The sequence below is a fragment of the Acanthopagrus latus genome, chromosome 8 (assembly GCF_904848185.1).
Source record: "Acanthopagrus latus isolate v.2019 chromosome 8, fAcaLat1.1, whole genome shotgun sequence".
NCBI classification, from domain to species: domain Eukaryota; kingdom Metazoa; phylum Chordata; class Actinopteri; order Spariformes; family Sparidae; genus Acanthopagrus; species Acanthopagrus latus.
Window position 1 is genome coordinate 9585214 of NC_051046.1, and position 9528 is coordinate 9594741.

At 37.1% G+C, this 9528-nt stretch overlaps 1 protein-coding gene across 1 annotated transcript in view; it reads right to left on the bottom strand.

Annotated features, from left to right (window-relative positions):
• sema4ba (sema domain, immunoglobulin domain (Ig), transmembrane domain (TM) and short cytoplasmic domain, (semaphorin) 4Ba) overlaps positions 1–7620 on the bottom strand; it is a 77916-nt gene extending 70296 nt beyond the window's left edge. The window contains exon 1 of the mRNA XM_037107946.1: positions 7486–7620. The gene's annotated coding sequence lies outside the window, so the exon portion shown is untranslated. The remainder of the gene's footprint in view (positions 1–7485) is intronic.
• Between the last annotated feature and the right edge of the window lie 1908 nt (positions 7621–9528).

Below are 9528 nucleotides of genomic sequence, written 5' to 3' on the forward strand. Positions count from 1 at the left end.
GAAAGACAATGAGTGGGAAAGATAGAGAGAGCAAAAAACCTAAAAGGTTATCTGCTATTAAAACACACAGCATTAATTTCAGTCTGTGCAAACTGATGACTAACCTTTAATGTGTACAGAACTACAGTTGCAGACTCAATACTTTGTAAACAGGGATAAAAGGGGATTAAGTTGCGACAGAAGTCTCACATAAATGGGTCAAATGTAGGTGGATGACAGGTTCAGTAGACCTGCGTCAAAATTCAAATATCAAAGAGCTCAACACTGTGTGTATTGCTGAGTAACATGTATTCAATCTAATGGCCCCTTTGTTCTTGTCTCCTGAGGCACTGCAGAAAGTTAAAAGACAGAGCGGATATATCACAGGTAAGGCTAAAATAACCAAAATGGCACATTTGAACTATAATTTTATGACAGTTTTACCCCCATGACAAATGACCACAGTTAGCTGGCAGAAGACTGTGGATGAAAGACAATGGGTATAGAAAGAAAACGGGGATTTTGCTGAGGATCCACACATGACAAAAGCTGAAACTGATATATTCTGAAGTAACTGAATACCTTATCAAAGCCAAGAATTAGGCCTGCAGCACAACATCACACATAGCACAGAGGTCTATTGACTATCAGCAGCCCGAAGGGCCCATGTGATGGAGTTTCTGTCAGAATCGCTGTACAAAGTACAACTGAGTACAAGACACTGGGAAATAGTTGCCTTTTATCTCCTGTTGTGGATTTTGGATACAGCAGATATCCACTAACAGGGTTGTATTCAGATCAAACAAAATAGTTTCAGTTTGACCAGACTTCAGGCACACATTTAAACTGGCCAAGGTAAAGGGAGTGGAAAAGACATATCCTGACACAGGATAAATACTTTGCTTGTACAAATTTCTAAGGCCAGAGAATCTGAACCACATCTTTTATGCTCCAGGACCTGCCTGTCTTTTTGTGTTTTGTGTTATGTCACACAAAGCTCATTGACTCCTAGATCCAAATGAGAACAGTCTTTAATTAAAATGTACTGTGCAACTGTTCCCACATTTTAATTATCTTGTAATGTGACCCAGATAGCCAACTGCACTGTCAGCCAGTTTTACAATTTCCTTACCATATTATGAATTTATCTTCAGATGTATTGCAAAAAGGGTATACAGGAGTACTTGTCACTAGTGATCACAGTTCTCAAACTCACAAGACTTACAGTATACCTGCCTGTTGCTGTCTTTATTTTTTCCATAAACCTGCATGCTGACCTGGATTAATATCATAGATAATAATCAGTACTGCAACTATTTCAGTACTGTAACTACTAGATAGATTCCACGAGCTGGCACAATAGAAGTTTTAAATCAGCATCACATTAAAATGCACTACTGCCTCGGAGGAAAGACACCTCCACTGTCTCAGATCATACAATCTAATCTATGCCTCTGTCATGTTTTGACAGCTTAATCAAATAAGATACACAAACCATTAAAGCACAAACATCGCAACATTTCAGAAAACAAATAAACCCATTAGAAAACATGTTTCCTAAAACATGACACTGAAAAATAGACCATCTTACAACCAACAGCTGCGATGCCGTTAACACGTTCACATTCTGAACAATAACTTCTCAGTCAGTAGTCATTAAAATGTTATTACCCAAGTACTTAAAACTCAGGAGCTGGACCACTCTCATACGTTGCCTTCACTTTGATCCCAACCACACACCTGTAAAGTCTTCATGACTGTATCTTGCACAGTTGTGACGCTATCGCACTGACGTAATCTGTGCACAGACAGACACTCTGACACATCTGGCAAAGTAATCGAAAGTGCATCTGTGTTAGTTCCTGCTACAAAAGGCGTTTCCAGGACCACATTTTGCCATGATGATGATGTTGTCTCATAAGAAAGCACACCAATGAGCACACTATTAAAATTAATTAATTTTTATTTTAATTTCTATGTTTAGATGAATTTTCATTCATTGTAAAAAGATAAAAGATTTGTTTAATCCCTTTAGACACACTCTTGATTTTTAAGCCTGCAGGAGTTCTATGATTTATTATTTAGTCTTTCCAGGTCATGGTCTGACTAACAAACAGCAGGAACAGACCAGTGTGATGCAGTTTGGAGTTATCCATATATCTTTTCTATACTATCTCAGAAAATAAATACACTAAATCAGCTACTTGCGGCCACCCTCGGAGCACAGATTAGTGAGTGCATATGTGATACCATCACATTATGCATCAGAGTGTTAAAACACACACGTGCACACACAACCACACACAGCCCTATATCAAAGAGCCCTTCTTGAGGCTTTGCATAGCAAACAGGTGCTAGATTAAATAAGAAGGGAGAGACAAAAGCTCTGTGTCTGTTACTTGGCTTGTTACCACAAAACTCAAGTCAAAGCCTGAAAAGATAAAACTAAGTTTTGTCTTTAAAAGCGACGAGAGTTAAAAGACAAATGTGAATGCCAAAATAAGGACAAATTAATCAGATCTATTGTCTACTCCTAAGGCCATTTCCAACACTCGATTTATGTATCCATCCATAAATTGGTACTGAGATCAATGATAAACACAAAAAGAGAACTCAAGAGAAGTATGTTTTAAAACTATGATTGTGCCATAACAACTGATACATTAATCAAAGCAACACTATATACACTGTATACATTTTAAAAGATCTGTCTTGTTTTATTCAGTATTTTACCATTGTTGAGGAAATCTCATAAAAAGACCAAAACCAACATGATTTAGTCCATCTCTTAATAATTTCAATCGTTGTAACCTGGTCTGTGACACTCAGCTGCAAGCAGATTTATGCCAACTGAAGATAAAAATATTTTGATATAGGCCACAAATTTACAGAATTGTGTATATCTGCTGTCAGACTGTACAACCAGCACTGCTCCCAATAGACCTAGCATGTGTACTATGTCATGAAAGAACCATTTTTGTCTGTTTTTTGCACCAACTGGTCAATTTCACATACCCATATCCACTACAACTACACTGTTAACAGTGTAAACCATTTTTTGTATAAAACGTATGAGTTTTATTTTGTATTTCTTACTTCTTACTTTTTCATTGTATTGTTTATTCTTTTAATATTATCATTGTTTATTACAATATCCTGTCCTTTGGCTGCTGTGATGAATAAATGTTCCATTGGCAGGATAAATAAAGGAATTCCTGATTCTGAATTCTGATTCTGATATTTATAAGCAGTGATAAATACTCATTTGATTAATAGACACTTAGAGTACTAGTGAATAGGACTGCAACAAACAATTATTTGCTGAAAAATGTTAATTCAGCATTTCCCAAAGTTCAAGGTGATGTCCTTAATTGTCTTTTGCCCATAACTCACAACCAGTTTTAAATGAGTATTATCAACATCAGTATCAGTGTACTAGCCCACCCAGGCAATTTGTATACAGGAAGATGTCATCTAGTACAACGTTGTGGCTTCACAAGTAAGACTTTTTGGTAGGACCAATTCACTATTGTTTTTTGTGTAATCTCGGCAAAAAATATATCCCTAAATTGAAATTAAAATAGTGACAACATAATTTCCCCAGAGCCCAAGGAGACATCTTAAGAAAGCTTGATCTACAGACAATGATATAACACAAGGTTAAACTACAAGCTTTCTAACATAACTCAGTTTGGCTGCTAAATGTGGATAACTAACTCTGGAACTTTGTAACAGGTGGGTTCACTTGCCCCGTTGCCCCCATGTGTTCGAAGAAAGTCCCTTCGACAGTGATCGTAAATATTGCATTAAGCTTGGAGGCACTGGCTGTTCTGAGAACAAAAGGCGTAAATCAACAACAAAGTCATGGCCAGGACAGGTCTGCACCTGTACAGCTTGGTGCTGAAGGCCATGACATCATGCAGAGTAACACAATCCCCAGACAGCCGTGTTGTGAGCAATATCAGCCTAAAGGGGCACAGTCCAAACCTGCAACAGTGAATTAAATCATCCTATTTTCCTACTAAAACAGACCTGTATTTCTTTTTCTTTTTTTTTTTTTTTTTAAAAAACCTTTTCCTCTTTAACAATAATACATTTTTGAAATAGTGGCACAAAATGTTGTCTGTTTATTTGTGTCCAGTGCTTCTCTGTCAAGGTTACAGCCAGTCTTTCATGCAGAGCTGCACCTCAAGAGCAGCCAGACCAATGAATAGTCTACTTCTATCCTGCCTCATCTGTTCAACGTCAGTCGAGCAGCGTCTCATGTATACCAACGCCTCCCTAAACACATCAATCATGAGAAGCATACAGAGGTTATCTATGACTGTCTGGATTAGATGCAGCTATAGAAAATCTAAATTCTTCACCCTTGGTTTCTGGATAAAACGATTAAGACGTTTCAAGGTTGAAGCCAAGACATGATTTTACCCTGTAAGAGTATAAGATTACCTAGAATGTGATCACATGCATACATACTGCATTGTACTTTAAATTATGAATAAAGAATTATGAACAAAGAAGAGCAAAATCATTCTCTCAAATGTACTCTAATGTACTCCAAACTGTTACAGTTTGACGTTAATGTCACCTTCAGGGGGTGGACACATAAAAGCAACAGCTACACAGTCTAATAATCCAAGATAATATCTCTACAAAAATGATGTCAATATTTAATCAACTTAGGCCATAGTTTACGTTAATTGGGACTGTATTATATATGTAAGGTGTGCCAAAAGTTTTGTCCATATTGGGACGAGACTATGGGTAAAATTAGTACCGAGTAGAATTGATGCCTGTCTAAAGTAAGTGAAAAGTCAGGCTTCACAAAGATAGTATTCACTGCAGAGCTCTCGCACTAAATGGTTTTACATTATACAGAGGTTGCTTTTATTGTATCCACCTCTGCAAGATACAGCCTTAGCATCTTATACTGCACCCACATCTCAAAGTAGACTGCAGTAAATTATTCTTTATGATGATGGATTGGGTTCCCCCTAGTGGCCTCCTGAACACACCTCCATCAACATCCTGGATGTTTTTTGTTTTTTTTTCTCAGAATAGACCAAATCCTGCTGTAATCTGCAGCGCAGCAAGGTTTGATAAAATATTCCCCATCAATGTGTGCAGCAATGTTGGATATAGCAGGAGAACATATGTCATGGCACTCTAGGAGGATATTAACCAAACTCTCTATGAAGTCTTGCAGTAGATAAAGGGATGCGACATAAAGATCTGAGATAAAACAGCTAAATGTTTCCCCTCCACAGAAAAAGTTGTTGAATTTCCATTCCTTTAACACACAACATGTAAATTCTACTGCTAGGCATCTTTCTAACAAAACATGACAAAATATGTTTGCTGCGTGATCTGTGGGGATGGCCAGGTGGCGCGTGGGGGCATGGCTGCTGCTGAGCGGCTCTGAGCTGGCCAGTTCTGGAAGAAAGAGTCAGATGCAGAGCCAGACCTTCTGGAGGAATAAACGCCTGAAGTCAAATAGGATTCAGCATTTATTTATAGTTGTTTGCTGATGAGAGGATAGCTTGGGGACTACTTTTAAAATTTGGGGGTTAAAAGGCAGATTTATCTTCACTCCTGTTAAAGAACCTGACTGCAGCAGTGATTCACAGAGGTGACTTCCATTGTTTACATACTGTAATGTTGACTCCTGACTGGAGCTAAAGGAGAAGTGTACTTTACTTCATGAATGTATAGAGGAGAGGCAAACGGAAATGAGAGTTTAGTGTCTATTCTCAATTTAAACACACAGACACCACCATTTCCCACACATGCTGTACTTGAGTGGGCTGCCCAGGTATATTAATGTCATTTCAGCATCTCACACTTTTCCCTCAACTCCCTTTCCATTCTGTGCTCACTGTTTTCATCCCATCTACTATAAATCACACACAGACAATTTAATCTAGATTTAATCTAGATTCCAATTAATCTATTATTTTATGGTTAGAGCACAAGAAAATGACGTTAAATCTAATCCCAAATGCATCATTGTGTTGTAGGGGTAGGCTGTGGCTCGGCGATGATAAAAACAATGCAGTTACAATTTCATACTATCATCTGAACCTCATACTTTTATCACATGACATGTTGTATATCACTTTAAACAATTTGACTCATCTTTCCAGCCCTGTGTCCAGTAAAAAAAAACCTAAATGTAGCCCAACTTTTTCAACAACAGGACTTGCTGGTTGTCTGTTTCATGTCACAGTAAATTGAACAGAGACTTTTAAGCCTCTGGACAGTCACACTGAAGACATGTGCTGAGATCTGGGAACTAAATTTCTCATCTTTATTACAAGAATGTGCAGACTAAATGGTTGCTGAAAAAAATATATATCAACAGGTAATTCGTTCATTTTAAATATCACTTTTCTATTCCAACTCATTATATAAATTCTCAACTGTTGTGTAATTTAAAGCCCTATTAAGCTGTTAAATGTAATTACATACCAGATCTGATATATTAGTTTGTAGTAATAACACCAACTAACTGCACCACTTACCATCATTTAATTATCCTATTAAGATAAAAGTAAGGAGGAGGGCATGCAGCTGAACTAACTCTCTCTCTCTCTCTCTCTCTCTCTCTCTCTCTCTCTCTCTCTCTCTCTCTCTCTCACACACACACACACACACACACACACACACACGGGTTCAGTTTAAAGCGTGTATGAAATCCTGAAAGCCATCAATGCTGTATTTCAGATGAAAGCAGTATTGCCATATTACTTAATCCTCCGCAGAACCTAGAAAGATTATTTGGGGCAATCCATCACAGTAAAACTGAAACTGAAATTAGTCTATTAATGGGTGAGTCAAATGACACAAAATTAACATTTGGCAACTATTTTGATATTCAATTATAAACATGAGTCATCTTTCTGAGCAAGATATCCACATATGCTCATATTTCCCTCTTAAATTTGAGTATTCAGCTTTTTTTCTTTCTTTTTTTTAATAGTTGGTTATGTCATTATGATATTTTACCGGCTTGACTCTAGTCTTGACTTAAGAGGCCATATTAAATCGCTGTATGTTAGCAAGCTGGCTCTGTGTTTCATTTAGGGAACAGCAATGGGAGGTCACTTCACTGACAAAATACTTAAATTAACATAACATAACAGAATATATGTAGAGTATGTCCTATATTTAATTTATAATTCTGTTGCTAATGTCTCTTAAAAACCTGAAAGTTAGCTAGGCAGCAATAAAAAAAAACAAAAAAAAAACAACAACACTGTACTTGAATTATATATGTAAGTTGTAAGTGGGAGATAATAATTACAATACTTACAGCATGTGTACAAGATATAAAACAGAGAAGCATTAGCAGTCTTCATTGGCATTACTTAATTTGACCCGCATATGACATAAAGCTAGCTTAATTAACCATGAAGCTAACTGGATGGCAATCAACGCTAACATGAAGCAACTCTTTCTAAATCCAGGACAACGAGTAAAAAGCCTGCGAGGTACTTCTATACTCACTGCGGTTCTGAAGACATGTTCTCGTAGTCTTTTCTGTCCTACTGGAACAAAAAGGAAAAAAAAAATCCGTCTGAGAAGAGAGAATATTTTAAGACTGACTTTTCCAAAGTTCTTTAACCAAACAAAGATGGCAGTCGGAAGTGACTTTTGTCGGTAGTGAGAACGCTTTAGCCACATCCGGTGAACTGCCGACATTATTTCATTTATTTATTTTTATTTTTAATTAGCCTATATTATTATACTACTAATATTATTATTGTTATTACTAATGTTATCATTATTATTTTACTATCATTATCTTAGTATCATTGTTGTCCATCTATCTATCTATCTATTCATGGAGGACAAATAGAATACATTACATTCACTTATGTTTATACATAATCTTATCCTGGGTAAAGAGGGAGTACTTTTTTATTGCTGTTATATCTCCACCCTAATGATTTAAATCTTAAACACAGAGTGGGTCAAGTGCAGTAAGTTTAATACTGAGCACTAGTGCCATCTACTGGAATACACTTGAAAACACATGTTCTTACAGGCACCTACTGTGCACAGTGGCTGAAAACTGAGTTCAAGCATCTGTCTGCTGCCTTCACAGCAGTCATTATGAAAGAGGAGATCGCTGTTCGTTTCATACATTTTATAAATGCACCAGATCAGTAATATTTATATCTAAATGAACAAACACGTTCAGTATTTTCGTGGCTATGATGATATATCATCGAAAATCAGGGTTGTGTTTTTGCTTCCCTCTGCTAATGCTGCAAACAGCTGTTTATGATGCCTAGTATGCAATAACATCCATTTAAAATGAATATCTTGATTGATTAACTGAATCCAGTACAAAATACTGTCTCATCTGTTAAGTATAGGTGATACATAATAAGGCTTTCGGTTGAAAATGATACTAATCATTGCTTGATAGGGGTATTTTTTCATCCTCCTTTGATACACAGCCTGAGCACGAGACCAGGGAGGGTAGAATTACTAATTTAAAAAAAAAAGAATGAGCAGAGATGGTGTTGAATTCCAACAAGCTTCTAAAGCAAGCAAGATGTGAAGGATTCAAGATGTACAGGATTCAAGATGTACAGGATTCAAGATGCACCTGATTCAGGATGTACAGTATGAGCATCCTTATCCATGGAAAATCAAACCATACTGTGTGTTAAGGCAAAATAATCTTACAGCTCCCATACAACACATAATCATTTTAGAGCCTGTGTTTTATCTTGAGGGGGAAGCATGTCTCCAGCCCTTCAAAGAACTAATCTCCCACCTTCCTCCATCATTACTTTACAGGGAATGACAACACGAACTAAAAAGAAAAAAATGGCTAAAGATGCACAAGACCCCCTTTGGAAACAAGAATGATGCACACCGTGTCTCGCTTTGAAGGAGAGTGTGCTTTAATCTTTTTTGATTTTCTTTTAAAGAAAACAAAGATTATTTCCCAGTACATTATTTTCCAACAATCACAAATGAAATATCAAACATCATCAGTGATCAGATGAAGTGATTTGTCTTTCATTAGGAACATAGTTTTATTTTTTCCAAAAATCAAATACCGCAGTCCCCCATATTTTGCAATTCTCTGCATGTACAAGAGGCAAAGAGCAAGAGTGGGGGGATCTAAGCCATTTTGGTGTATCTCACACTCAGTGGGTGAGAGTTGGCAGCCCTGTCATGTTCAACCAATAGCAGAAAACTTTTCTCTCTCTCTCTCTCTCTCGCTCTCTCTCTCTTTGTGAATCCTCAGGGAACAGCACCTCTCTGAGGAAGCACCGGCTAAGCAGAGTAGCACTGGAGGGCATCCACAACATAAGATACACGGCCAGTGCTAAATGACCAGTGAGAAGTAAATCATAGCGAAGCAGGGGCTGCTAATTCAGTTTCTGTGCTCAAGAGGTTTTATGAAATGAAAAAAAAAAAGATCATGACTGCACTCATACAGGGCAAGCATAAACAGTTTCTTTTTCAGCCGAATCCAGTGCAAGCTGCATTTAATGTGCCGCAAGATTCCCAAATATTTTAGTATAA